We start from the raw sequence: 15,583 nt of genomic DNA, 5'->3' as shown, positions 1-15,583 counted from the left end.
AGGCCCACTGCTTTGTACTTTATATATGCTACCTCTGGGTCAAATTATTCATAAACATGGAATTAGTTTCCACTGTTATGCTGATGATACACAGTTGTATGTTTCAGCAAAGCCAGCTGACAGACAGCAGCTTAATAAAGGAATGTGTTAATTGAGGAATGTGTAAAGGACATTAGACTCTGGATGCTTATTAATTTCCTTTTACTAAATACTGATAAGACAGAAGTAAGTACTAGGACCACGTGTAGCTAGAAGTAAGCTTTCTGATTACACAGTAACTCTGGATGTCCTTTCTGTTTCATCATGTGCAGCAGTAAAAGTCCTTGGTGTGATTATTGACCCCAGTCTTTCATTTGACGCTCATGTAGATAATATTACTAGGACAGACTTCTTTCATCTCAGAAATATTGCTAAGATAAGAAATATAATGCCACTACATGATGCACAAATATTAGTTCATGCTTTTGTCACCTCTAGGCTAGATTACTGTAATGCCTTACTGTCTGGATGTTCCAGTAGGAGCATAAATAAAATCCAGTTAGTTCAGAATATAGCTGCAAGAGTCTTTACTTGAACCAGAAAGTACGACCACATCACCCCGATCTTATCCACACTTCATTGGCTCCCAGTGAAATTTGAACATTGATCATAAAATACTGCGAATGAACTATAAAGCACTAAATGGTCTCGCACCACAGTACCTAAGCAAACTTTTGGTCTTCTATGATCCACAACACCTACTTCCATCAAAAGGTGCAGGTTATTTGTTGGTACCTCGAATAGTGAAGGCTACAGCAGGGGGAAGAGCTTTCTCTTACAAAGCCCCACAGTTATGGAACAGCCTTCCAATTAGTGCTTGGGACTCAGACACAGTCTCAGTGTTTAAGTTTAGGCTTAAAACATATTTGTTTACTCAAGCTTACCATGAATAGACTTTCTTTTATGCAAAGTACAGAGTCTAATCAATCACGGGATAGTAAGCATATCTAATCTCTCCCTTTTTTTTTACCTCCTCTCCCTCTCTTCTTCTGTCGAGCCACATATGAATTTATGGAGATGCCATTGAGTTGTGGTCAAAACAGGCACAGGTCTACTGATCATGCAAATGCAGTAATGAAGGAGAATCAGAATTAAAAACCAAGGGTTGAAGGAAGCAAGCACCATCAATAATCAGGTGAGTGGGAGTAATACAGTGTCCAGATTGGATTTGTAGGTGGCTTCTAGACTTGCAGTATATTCAGATGTGACACCTCTTCACAAATGACTGCTAGTGACACACCTCTTAGTGCTGCCCAGGAGGTAATCATAGCCTGTGTCAAATGTCATATAATGGAAGAAGATGCCTCTTATTGTTGCTACATGTATTGTTGCTACACTAGACAATAGCTTACAGACAATTGTTGCAATAGTTTTCCCACAAAACATTGTTCTGTTGTCCTGTATAGTCAGCATGCCCTGTCCTGTGTATTTATTGTCCTGTGTTTTTATTGTCTAGTGTGTTTATTGACTTGCACTCATCTCACACTGTTTTGTAGTTTATGTAGTCCTTTGCACTGTGCCACTTTGTTGCACCATGGTCCTGAAGAAATGACATTTTGCTCCAATGTATACAAGTTATATTGCGGAATTACAATAAAACCCACCTGAACTTGAACTTGAACATGAACTTGAACTCTTGGTCTGCAAGCAAGTATGCCAGCACAATCATTTTCTTTAAGCAGACAGAGGAACCCATTTGTGGTTCTCCTCAAAGCACACAAACAATGTGGGCCTGACCTCATCTTTAAGGTTTGAACACATTTGTGTCACATTTGTTTGAATCCCAGTAAACCACACAGGCATTTACCACTGCATGCAATTCACCGATTTGCAGTCTGGCCATTGTGATGACTAGCAAAAAAGCAAAAAAAAAAAAGACTTAGGTGAAAGCCACTTTATATCTGTGTCTTGTATTGGTTCATTGCCTAGCACAATGTCCAGGACTCACTGTAGGACTATTAACTGGAATGACTGACGTTGGCAGACACATTCTTTACATTTAAGAAAAGTTTTGACTAGACAGGTGGTTCTGGTAGACGCTGTAAAACCACTGCTATTAACACCAATAACCTGTGGAACCATGGTCTATTTGTTGCTATCAGCAGTACCAACCACATAGTCTGTTGGATGTGTATATGTATATATATATTAGAGATGCACTAATACTAAATTTCTCCGCTAATACCAATAACCGATTATTCAGAGTAATTAGACTCAACGCTGCTTCATTACTGCTCACTTCCGGTGTAAAAGTGAGTGCGGTGCAGAGATTACAAACTGCAGTTTTTTTCTTTACACACAGCACTAAGTCGATGTTTTTTCCCGCCCTCTTTTTATTGACAGGATATAATCGGCCTTGGTCATCGGATGTTTTTAAACTATCGGTTGATAACGTGAAAAATAGCCTTTCGTATCGTATCATACCTCGGTGCATCTCTAATACATATATATATATATATATATATATATATATATATATATATATATATATATATATATATATATATATATATAAAGCAATTTTACTGGTATAATTGGTATAACACATACACGTGTTACACGTTTATGTAACACGTGTAATGGACAAACAGAAAGGTAGGGGTGGTATTGGAGTGGTGGTATATTGTTTAAGAAACCTTGAACAAACAGTGTCTGTCTGTGGCTTTTGATATCACCTGATCACTGAACATAGCAGCATGTTTGCTGTGTTTACTCAAAATACTGCTGACATGGCATTATCTAACAGCAGTCGATCAATGATATTCCTAAACACTCAAGGGCTGTGTGTAACCAGTGTGTACACTTATGCAGTGTTTAATGTAAAGGAATAATTACCCAGTCAGTGTCTCACATCAAGAACTATAATGAACTCAATGCAAAGAAAAAAAAAAATCTTCTCATACTTCTTCTGAAAGTGCTATGGTCTTCTGTACGTGACAGTAACTTTACAAATAGATTTTTAAAAAAGGGCTTCCACAGCCAAATTCTTTAAACTCTATACCAACTATTAATGGAAAAAAAGTAATTTTTAATGAACTAAATCTGTCTCTGATCTGGGCATTGTGTTTATCAAACATAAAACAGGGGCGGCATGTTTACTTGTTAACTTCTCCTGTTGAACAGCACTTCACGGCAGGGTCTTCCATCCTGCCATATAATTAGCTGCTAGCGTTTAGCCTCTATCACCCTGCAATCACAATCACCAATTAAACAGCCCTTTTTGCTGTGCTATTCACTGCTTACTGTGTAATGATTGTGTTTATGTGCCAGCATGAGATAGAGGTTACTGGAAGGTAGTTTGTAATTTCATACAAAAGTAATGGAAATTAGGTGTCCTCCTTAGTTACTGCTTAGTATGATAAATGCATTTTGTGAATGCTTTTCTTTAAAACAACAACAACAACAACAACAACAACAACAACAACAACAAAATCCAGGACACTGAGCACTTAGTGTTTGCTGCAGGTTGTAAATACAAGAGATTAGATTAGGAGTGTAAATCCTATTTCCTCCCACATCATTACTTATTTTAACGTTCAGTAAGGCGTAGGTGGCAAAACGGGACGAGGCAATAGCCTGCAGGGACAATCTGGGGTTTGGGTGTAAGCGACAGTGTTCAAGCACACAAACCTAATTTCTTGGAGTCTGTGTAAGTCGTTTCGACACCTGGAGGCTATCTGAAACTGGCCTGTAATTCTCTGTAACTCAATCAAGCCTTTATTGTGATGTGAGCTGGAGGTCGAGTCACAAGCAAGTGTGTGACTGGGTAGAGGCGGTTATATTTATTTATTTTAAGTATTTTGAGAAGCTATTCATGAGTTTTAGGCTTCAATATGGTTAAATCAACATTCAGTCCATTCTTTACCACATCAGACTTTAGTACAGTAACAGCAGTAACAACTACATATTGCATAACAACAATGACTTACGAGTGTACTTTCTAAAGTATAACATACAGTGCCCTCCAATATTGGCACCCTTGGTAAATATGAGCAAAGAAGGCTGTGATAAATTGTCTTTATTATTTAACCTTTTGATATTTTGTAAAAAAAAAATAAAAAAAATAAAATATATATATATATATATATATATATATATATATATATATATATATATATATATATATATATATATAAATGCTCTCATGGATATCAAACAATTGCAAATAAAACACAAGTTTATCCAAAAAATTATTATTTTTTAACTATAGGTGAGCAACAATTATTGGCACCCTTTTAGTCAATACGTTGTTCTACCTCCCTTTGCCAAGATAACAGCTCTGAGTCTTCTCCAATAATGCCTCATGAGGTTGGTGAATACATGGCAAGAGATCTGAGACCGTTCCTCAATACAGAATCTCTCCAGATCAAGGTCAACATTTCAAGGTCTATGCTGGTGGACTCTTCAGTTCACCCCACAGGTTTTCTATGGGTTTCAAGTCAGAGGACTGGGATGGTCATGGCAGGACCTTGATTTTGTGGTCAGTAAACCATTTCTGTGTTGATTTTGATCTATGTTTTGGATCACTGTCCTGCTGGAAGATCCAACTACTCTGCAGTTCTCCATCTTTTTGCCACTCTAACCATCCTCTTCACAATGCGTTGAGACAATATAGACATGCATCCAATTCCAGGTTAATTCATAACATTTCCAGTTGACTGGAACTTGTTAATTATTGCCCTGATGGTGGAAATGGGCATTTTCAATGCTCGTGCTATTTTCTTATAGCCACGCCCCACTTTGTGAAGCTCAACAACATTTTGCCGCACATCACAGCTATATTCCTTGGTCTAACCCATTGTTATGAATGACTAAGAGAATTTGGCCTATGTGTTACCTCATATTTATACCCCTGGTTGAACAATTTCCTGTTCCTAGTCTCCCAGGTGTACTAGTAAAATGTAAGATATCAATGGGAATATAAATTCATAGGGGTGCCAATAATTGTTGCACACTTATATTTAACAAAGATATATTTTTTTTCCTAAACCTGTGTTTTTTTTTTTTGTTTTTTTTTGCAATTGTTTGATATCCATGAGAGCAGAGTATTTTTCTAAATTTTTTGGACTAAAGATCAAAAGATTAAACAATAAAGACAGTTTTCCACAGCCTTCTTTGCTCATATTTACCAAGGGTGCCAATATTAATGGCGGTCAGTTTAAGTACTACACACTATAAATACAACATATACTGTACATGTCTGCAGGTAAACTCTAAGATTGTCTTCAGGTAATTATGGCCAATCATCACATCTTCAGTGTGTCTTATAAAAACAATAGCTAATTTCCAAGATCACTAAATCAGTTTGCAGCAGATTGTCATTACCCCTAGGCTGTATTTAGGAGGGTGATTATGACTGATTAGAAAAGGCACTTTAATGACCTTTTAATTGAATTTAATCAAGTGTCATCAAATTATCATTTCAGGTAAAGATCAATTAGCCTGTAGGAGAGGTAATACAAGCATATTAATTAATTGAATCCAGCTTTATGAATATGGATAGGTTTGTCTAGGGATATGTTTGCCTAACATTTCATCGCAAATGCCAGAAATGATTCCGTTGACAGGGCAGGAGTGAAATGTCAAATTATCATATGTTTGTCCTTGTAGAGGCTTCAAATAGCTTTTCCTCTGGCCAATTCAATACAAAGCCTTTTCACTATTGTAGAAGGACACAAGTCATAATAACAATGCAGTATGATCCAAGCAGCAGGTGTGTATGTCTATGTGCATGCAGGTGTGTGGAATCACTGGCCCTTCTGGGCACCTGGGGGTGTCCATCAGTCACCACACCGATAACATTGCAATGTTTGGGTGTCGCTGTGACAGGAAATCGATACTGGCCCTGTTCGCTGTGACTGTTTAGCAGTCAGGACAGGGCTCGGTGCAGAGTGTGGGTCTCTATTAGTCAATGAGGCAACACACAGACAAAATCTCCCAACAGGAGCATAGAGCATGAAACTAGTAAGGCAGATAAGGACAGAATTAGACATCCATAGCAAATATCTGCTTTGTCCTGTCTGCTTAGGTCCTGACTCTCCTGGAAACAGCAAATGCAAAGATTTCTCTTAAATTCTGCCTTTGCCAATATATGCTAAGGTAAAATGAGGATCTTGTTATAGGCTCTCTAACCAGCTAAGAGTGCTGATCTGCTAAGCAGATCACATTCACATGAAACCTCTAACGTTCACAATATTGTTGACAACATGGTCCCATTTTCAAATGTCACACAATGCTGCAGAGCAGGCTGAGAGGACTGTAAAACTTCTACTGACAATTTAGAGCAACATCGCACAGAAAAACCACCCTCAATGCTCATTTCACATCTTCTTCCTATCCTTCCATTTCTCACTCCCACCTCTACCCTCTCCATCATACCATTCTTCTTATGAACGATAGCAACAAGCGAGGTAGATCACACCGACTCTCTATTTTGAAAAATGACACGACGATAGCTGTTATCGAGTTTTATAGAGCTATAAATAGAAGCGAGTGTGTTTTCATAGTGTTAGTATGCCAAAGCCTGTTGCCATGACCCTAGCATTATTTTTTTTCCTGCATGGTTTAGGATTTAGAATAAATGTTTGTGTGGTTGTCTAGTCGAGGTATTGAAGTGGACAAGTACTAAGCTGCGCAAACATTGCCTCTAAGGTCCTATTTGTATGTCTGAACCCAGTGTCAAACTCATTACTGTGGAGGATGGCAGGTTCATCTGGAGACTGAAGCCAAAGAAACACTCCGTCGCTTTGAGAGCAATTCACTGATCTGGAATCAGTCGCAATGAATGTATGTGCTATTTTCCACAGGGGGATAATGAATCATGGGCTGATCAAGAATCAGGTTCAAGGAGTGTTTGCAACATACTATCAAGAACCTGGATCAAAAATCCTCACAGTTGATTCACATTTATGTTACAGAACAGTTTATGTGTCTACACAGATTTAAATGGTGGAGGAGGGGAAGGATTTATGTTTCAAGGATTTGCATTGGTGTTACCTACTCTGACTCTGTACGTGCAATTGAGAATGAATGATGACTGTGTATTCATGAAGTGCTGTTTAGGCTCTTATTCATCTTTTATCTTACATATGGAAAGAAAGTATTCTCACATCCATACAAAATCCTTTCACATTATTTACACATACACTTTTATCTTTCAAGAGAAGAAGAGGGCAAAACTGGCATACATAACTATTTATTTGTGCTGAATATGAGTTTGACGTATTCCTTGTGAAGAAGTGAGGTCATGGACATTGAGTCCATGTTCTGAATGAACCATGTTTTAACTGCAAGAAGCTGTAGCCAAGAACCTGTCAATACCTGTTATGGCAGTAACCCAAGGACAAGCTGCTGGACACTGGTGATGATGGAAGCCGTCAAGTTGAAATTGTAGCTGTCCTTCTGAATAATGCTTACAGACGGCTCTCGGATTCAGCTGAGAGGTAAAAAGGCTAGCCCAGCCTTAGATACACCCTGGATGACATTCTAGCCCATAACAAGGCACGAAGTACACACACATTCAAACACTCATACACTCATTCACACCAAGGGGCAATTTAGCATAGTTAATCCACCTTTTGGGAAGGAAACCCTTGCTGACACCATGACAATATGGAAATGATTATTCATGATTGTACAGGTACACTTAGTGGCAATGTTGTGCCCTTGATAATGTAAATGATCTTAATTAGTACTACAAGTCACTGCATTAATTAACAGAATGAGATAAGATACTTGATACTTTTGATACAATTACCATTGTTATACAGTTATGTGATTTATATACCACTCACCTATTTATTAATGTATACAATTTCCGATTTCCTGATGTGCTAAAGAATGAATTGTCATTATAAAAGCATTAGTTAAGTGTTAATAAGTGTTACAGTTGTGATTACTGTTGAATTATTATCCACCACGACCCCAACCAAGAATGAAGATGAATGAATGAATGAATGAATAAAAACCCCAGAGTTAAAATGTGGGATAGGAGACAGGGTTTAATTTGGCTTCAATTTCCCATCTAACAGCTCTAAAGTTAGATTCCTTTCCATTAACATTAACGACAATGTATTAATAATAAAGACTTGTGTTTGTGGTGTTTTCTGATACTAATTACATTGCTTCTTTGAAAAGCAGAATTTTGCTTTCCTTACACCACGATTCAAGGATTATATTAATGTACCAACCACTGAATGTTTACATGGATTTGTGCTTTAAAACCTAAGGTCCATTGCTGTTGGTGTTGTATAGTATCTAAACCCAGCCTTAGTTTAGTATTTGCTTTAACCTTACCCTCCTTTATGGCACCCGTGTGAATGTAAGTGTAACAGCCTACAGCATCTCATTTATTTCTGTTGTTCTAAACCATGTCTTCCTCTTCAGGCCTGAGGTGCTTGTTTACTCTAACAATAGCATAACGCATCTTGAAAGAGAGCCATTGATCACAGTGCACTATGAAGTAAAGCAAGCTACAGCTCTCATTAATCCTGTCCTTATTGTGCTTACAATCTCTTGTACAATGTGGTACAAGTCTGTAGTATTTTGAAGCACAATAGCACATACAGATCAAAAGCCTAATAAGCTGCTCATTTCTGGCTTTCACATTGCTTGGCCTCCACATTTGAAAGAAACTTGATTTACTGAGATAGAGCATTGATAGAGGGGGTTTGCCACGCACCTCCGGGGTTGGGGGATCGATTCATACCTCTGCCCTGTGTGCGTGGATTTTGCATGTTCCCCCCTGTGCTTCGGGGGTTTCTTCCGGATACTGGTTTCCCCTGCCTTGTGCCCCAAGTCCCCTGGAATAGGCTCCAGGCTTCTCCGTGGCCCTGTGTAGGATAAGCAGTACAGAAAATGAATGGATGGATAGAGCATTGAAAGAAATATGTGTGTTATTTATTATAACACTGGGTAAATAAGGGATCTTAAATGGGACAGCATATGATTCTAAAATTTGATATGATTGGTGAGATTGCTGATGAATGTAAAATGATTTTTATTAGGAGTGACTGAATTATTATTTTTCAGATAACCTTGTTAGCATGATTTTTAATATTTATGTGCATTACTCAATGTGATAATGGTTAGCAAGGACAGAATGTGAGATTGATGTTATGAATCAAAGTGTGCTCCAAACACTTCAGATTTTACAAGAAAAGCCTCTGTGTTTTTATTCTCTCCTGAGAAGGCTTCAACAAATATTAAATATTGTGGTAGTGGTGGTGTGAATAGCATTATATGATTGTGTTAGAATTACACTAAAGAAGTAGATAGACATGGTAGTTTTAAGATATTTCGCAAACCTTTATTTCTTCTTTGCTGCTTGCATCTTATTGTCTTGCTTGTGTCTTGTTACTTCTTTTCAAATTAGCTAATTGAACCTAACGGCTTCTAATCCACATGGATGGCTTGGTCCACCACATTAAGGGGTCTTAATAGAAAATGTTTTGTGTGACTTGACTACATCAAGCATTTTTTAAGGCTTTCCTTTTCCACAAGCCTGATCTTACTGTGCTTGGAATCTTTTAAGAATTATATCATGCAAAATTAAGGACTGGGACCAGATTGTTTTAGAGTTCAATAACATGCAAAAAAAACAAACAAAACAAAACAAAAAAATCCTAAGAAAGACCTTGCTTATTTCTCACTCCCATTGTGTGTATCCTCTCCTCTATTCTAAAGACAAGTAGAGTATTGGTGTTGAAATTCAAGTGAAATTACAGTGGAATGTTTTTTTTTGTAATATGCTGTAAAAAATGTTGGGTTATTTTTTCTGTCCAAACGCTGGGTTGAGACTTTTGGGTGATTTAATTGGGTTATTTTCTCATTCTTGGGTAGTTCTTGGGTAGTTTTGTGTAACCCAATCGCTGGGTTAGTGGCTGGGTCATTTTCACTGACAGGTGAATCAATACAACCCTCCCCCACCCTGACGCATCAGCCCTACTCAGTGCGGACTGTTTGAATTCACCTCAGGTGGAGCTAGCGGTTTTCATGGACACACTGTTAGATTTATTTGGAAAAGCAAGATTCGTATTAATATATTTATCCATAAAACCATTACTGTACACTAGAAACAGCAAAAATGTGTGATAATAATCCAGTTTACATTAAATGCACTGCTATGTTCATTAGCTTTGGCTAATTGCTTGTAATGCCCTCTGGATCTTAAGTTGGTTACTCAGTTTTTGGATGTTTTAGACATCTCCTTTGCTCAAAGTCTGACATTTTCATCTTACATATATGACTTATTTGATTAATTTGCTTCAAAGTCTATATATAAGCACTACTTTATCAGCTCTAGCAATACATTTCTGAACACCTTCTTGTGTGTAAATAAAGGAGATACCATGTTGAGATATTTGATTATAATGTAGTATATTTGACATTTTCAAAGGGTAAAAATAACCCTGAAAATATGTACCCATTTATGAAATAAATTTAACCCAGCATTTTTATAAAAATGAAACTATCCTTTGGGTTAAAAAAAACAACCTGTTTTGGTGGGTTCAAATTAACAACCCAACTTGATGGGTGAGTTTAGCCCAAAATGTGTTCTGTCCTATATATACACTAGGGGTAAACCCAGTGTTTTTTAGAGTGTAGAAAGAAGTATTTGTCAATTTGTAAATTTGAAAAAAGAATATTGCATGAGTAGTGATTAGTGTGTATGAAATTTTGTACATATTATCATGTCATTTTGTAATAATGGAAGTTTACAAAAGGTGATTTTTTTCCCCCAAGCAAATAGCATGGCAAGGGAGCACTCCATCAACAAAGTCCAAATCACATTTGTAGAGCTAAATATTTGTTAATATACAGAATCCTTGGTTGAAGTAGATGTGGTAGAGATATACATAGATGAGGTGATGCCTTTTGCAAAAATATACTTAAAAGAGAGACAAAATAAGTTATTATGTAATATACTTGAATATAGGACAGTGCCTCCTCAGGTCTTTTATAAACAGTTGAATACGCAAATATTTTCACAATCGCAACATTCAGCAGCTCTCTCTTGGTAGCTGTGCAACTTAGGTCAGCACAGTGTATTTCAAGACAAGTCTCCTGACAACTATAATGGCAGGGCAATTTCATCCTCCACTCAGTTTAAAGTAAAACATCATCTCTCTCTGGCTCTACCGGTCACAGCTGAATTGATGGAAAGAAACATGCAGGACCAAGACCACCTAGCCAACATGAAACAAAAGTGTTTCATCTAGCCGAGAACCCTAGGGAATATGTCATGATTCTCATCTCCTCCACCATTACCTTTCTTCACAAAAAAAGGGTGCACCCACCCTTTTGATGAACTGAGATCCACAGGACCCAGTGGTGGAAATGTTCCGACATAGAATGGAATATGAATCCTCTATGGTGGGAAAAAAAATATCTCCTTATAAAAAAGATATCTCCTTATGATGTCTATAATTTCTTCTAGACAGCAAGGAGAAAAGAAAATGAAAAGAAAATGTAGACTTCTCCTTAAGTCACGTGTCGCTCAGATTTGTCTTTTGAAACAAAAGACCACATTAATTTCATATACGTATGTCTTCACTTCAGTAACAATCTCAACAATGTCACATATTGGGCTCAGATCTGCCATGTTTATTATATGTCAATTTCATTTATGCTTATTACAAGCATTCTAATTATTCTATAATAATTATTTTTATATACATCCACCAGCCATTATCATCATGTAACAGGAGCACAATGCATAAAATCCTGCAGTCACAGGTCAAGGGCTTCAGTTAACATTCAAGTCAAACACCAAAATGGAGAAAATATGTGATCTCAGTGACTTTGACCGTGACAGGCTGTTTTGAGAAACTAAATTTTATACAGAATGGTGCAAAAAAACAAAACAAACCCATCCAGTGAGAAGTAGTTCTGCAGGATGACACAGCTTGTTGATGAGAGAGGTCTGAGGAGAATGACCAGACTGGTGAGAGTTGACAGGAAGGCTACAGTGTCTCGAATAATCACTCTTTTTAACTGTGGTGAGCTGGGAAGCACCTAAGAACACACGACACATTGAAACTTGAGGCAGATAAAGATGGGCTACAGCAACAGAGGATCAAGTTCCACTCCTGTTAGATAAGAACAAGTATCTGAGGCTACAGTTAGCACAGGCTCACCGAACTGCCCAGTTTACTTATCATAGCCTTCTTGTCAGTTTTAACAAGTCTGGCCATTCTCCTCGGACCTCTCTCATCATCAAGTCGTTTCCTACCACAGTGCAACTGCTCCCCAGATGTTTTTAGTTTTTCCACAACATTTTGTGTAAACTCCATAGACTGATCACCTGGGATTTCCAGGTGATCAGTAGTTTGTGAAATATTCAAACCAGCCCACCTGGCACCAACAACCATGCCTATAATTTCTATTAGTAGAAATGGTAAATTAACAAGAATTAAACAAGTGCACTCCTGAGACATCCTGTGTCACCATTTGCTCATTTATTTATTTTTTTGGTTGGGTGAAAATCTAGAAACTGGAAAATTCACTTATATCGTCTTCTTCTACACAAAGGTAAAACCACGGTAATGATTAAATGTTTTATGTAAAATTCAAATGAACACATGTCTGGGTGTATAAAATTTTCCTATAATATCTTCTGGGATTTGTTTTTCTTAAAAGATTAGCTGGAAGAAAACTATTTAAGTGAATCCACCTGTTTCTAGCTTTTCCCCAAACAGTTTATTGCAGCAAAAGTAAACGAGCAAAAGATAGCGCAGGAGGTCTCAGGAGTGCATTTGTTTAATTCTTGGTAATATTTTGACCAATGATTTGTCATTAAGACCATTAAAAGTATAACACACACACACACACACACACACACACACACAAACACACACACACACACACACACACACACACACACACACACACACACACACACACATATAAAGGTATATATCCAGGATGTTCGCCGCTGCCCACACTGAGAAGACAGCAAGCTCCTCCTCCTCCTTCAGCACCACCTCACCTCCACTTCTACACATGAATTTTGAATAAAAACACCAGTTTTTGCACTATCTCTGCCTCCAAAGTGTCTGTGTTCTACCTGTCCTGGCCCTAGTCGGCTACACTGGTGGAGAATGCAGGCATAAGAACACAGACCCAACCCCTCACAGATATCATGGATCCAATGCTGCAACATCTGATGGAAACCAACCTCCAGCAGCAGGCAGTGACCCAGGAGCTGGCCCAAAGCCTACATGCTGCAACCCAGGAGCTGCTGGAGTTAAAGAAGAAGCCCTGCTCCACCGCCTCAATCACTTTCCCAGACGGGAGGCCCTGGGCTTCCTCACAAAACTCACAAGTGAGGATGACATCGAGGCCTTACGTCTCAACTTTGAGCAAGTCACCCAACGCAAGCAGTGGGAAGAAGAGCGTTGGGCTGACATCCTTGCCCCTTTCCTGTCAGGGGAGGCCCAGCACACCTACTATGCCCTCACGCCTGACCAAGCTACCTTCTACGCAGTGCTGAAGGTAGAGATCTTGAGCTGCTGTGGCCTATCCCCCATTAACATGGTGGTAGAGTTCCACAGCTGGCCCTACTGACATGGAGCCGCCCCACGGACTCAGATGGACTCTCTGCTCTGAATAACCAGAAGATGGCTCCAACCCGAATGACACACTGCCAACGAAGTATTAGAAAAGATCGTAATGGATCACTTCCTGTGAGCTCTGCTGCCCAAAGAACATAAAGCGTTGGGGATGAAGAATGCCAGGGGCCCACGGGAGATGGTGGCACTCGAGTGTGCCCTGGCCATGATAAGCATCAGCAGGGGTAAGTGGAGGAACTCTCCACCGGGTCTAAACTGGGGTCAAGCCTCACGGTGGCTGAAGCCCAGCCTGCATTGGGAGAGGAGACCACAGGAAAGCCACCACACCTATGGGACACACCGGGATGAGCCCATGCCCACCGAGCCAGACCCAGCCTACCCACAATGTGAACATCAAGTCCTGGCTGGTAGGCTGTGCCCTCCATGCAGCTTCACCTCCAGACGCCCCAACCAAGGCCGTAAGAGTGAATGTCAAACTGGTCAAAGCCCTCCACGATTCTGGGAGCACAGTAACCCTGGCCCACCCAACAGCCCTCAGCCAACTGCCCGAGCCCACGGGGTTACTCCCGGTGTCTTGCGTCCATGAAGAGGGTGCCACTAGATGAGCCTCCTCAGGTGAGACACTCACACACTCTAACCCAGTCTCCTCTGTGTTTCACCAGGGCTCTAGGGAAGGGAACCTTGGGTGTGAACAGAAGGAGGATGACCGACTGAGGCACTGCCTGGGCCAGGTGCGACTGATCGACAGCGTCAACTAGCAACCGGAGCAGCATCTCCCAGCACCATACTTCCTGGTGTCCAACGGTCTTCTCTACTTCCGGACAGAGCACCGAGGCCAAGCTTGTGACCTCCTGGTCATCCATTGCTCCAAGACTTGGATCCTGATGCACCTAGCTCACAGCCATCGGCTCGGCGGCCATCTCAGGGCCCACAAAACCCTGGCCAAGCTGCCGGACTGGTTCCTTGGGCCCAGTATGGATGCTGACGTCTGGGCCTTCTGTCAGCAGTGCCCCCAGTGCCAGTCGACTGTGCCCCAGAAGCCACAGCCCATGCCCCTCATCCCTCTCCCCATTGTCAGCATCCCCTTCAAGAGGGTGGGCATGGATCTGGTAGAGCTGCTCCTGAAGTCTGCCCGGGATCATGAATACATCCTAGTGATCCTTGATTACACCACCAGGTACCCCGAGGCAGTCCCACTAAGAAAAGCCACCTCCCGGACCAGAGAACTGCTGCTCCTGTTCAGCCGTGTGGGGATCCCCAAGCACATTTTAAACAACCAAGGTACGCCTTTCATATCAAAACTAAAGGGTGATCTGTGTCGGTTGTTGCAGGTGAAACACCTCCAGACCTCTGTCTACCACCCCTAAAGCGACTCCTGGTGGAGCGCTTTAATCAAACACTTAAATGGATGGTCGCTGAGTGGTAGATGAGGATGGCCAAAACTGGGACCTCCTCCTTCCCTACATGCTTTTCACCGTCCAGGAGACACCGCAAGCATCCCCCGGGTTCACCCCTTCAAACTTCTCTTCGGGCAACAACCCGAAGAACAGCCCTCTCTGTTCTGGTCCTTGGTCAGCTATGTACAAGAGATGCAGGAGCAGATTGACCGGGTCATCCTCATTGTTCGACCCCCAGGTTCATCTCCAACCTGAACCTAACGAAGGAATACTGGACCAAAACCACCTTCAGCACCACCAGCGGCAACTGGAAGTACCGGGTTCTCCCCTTTGGCCTCCACGGAGTGCCAGTGACCTTCCAGCGTCTAATGGACAGCGTCCTGAGCATTGGAGGTGGTGGCCTGTGTGTGTGTGTGTGTGAGAGAGAGAGAGAGAGAGGTTGTAAGCCACATCTGCAGGCTGGATGCACCCTTTTGAAGAGTGGCCTCCATACTTATTGGCTGCCAGCCATGTGTATTTCTGCTGTCCCATTTTGTAGGCTTGCACTTCCATGCTGTCCGAAACATTCGGTGGCGC

This window comes from Ictalurus punctatus, chromosome 12 (assembly GCF_001660625.3).
Source record: "Ictalurus punctatus breed USDA103 chromosome 12, Coco_2.0, whole genome shotgun sequence".
NCBI lineage: Eukaryota > Metazoa > Chordata > Actinopteri > Siluriformes > Ictaluridae > Ictalurus > Ictalurus punctatus.
Note: the sequence above shows the minus strand (reverse complement) of the source record.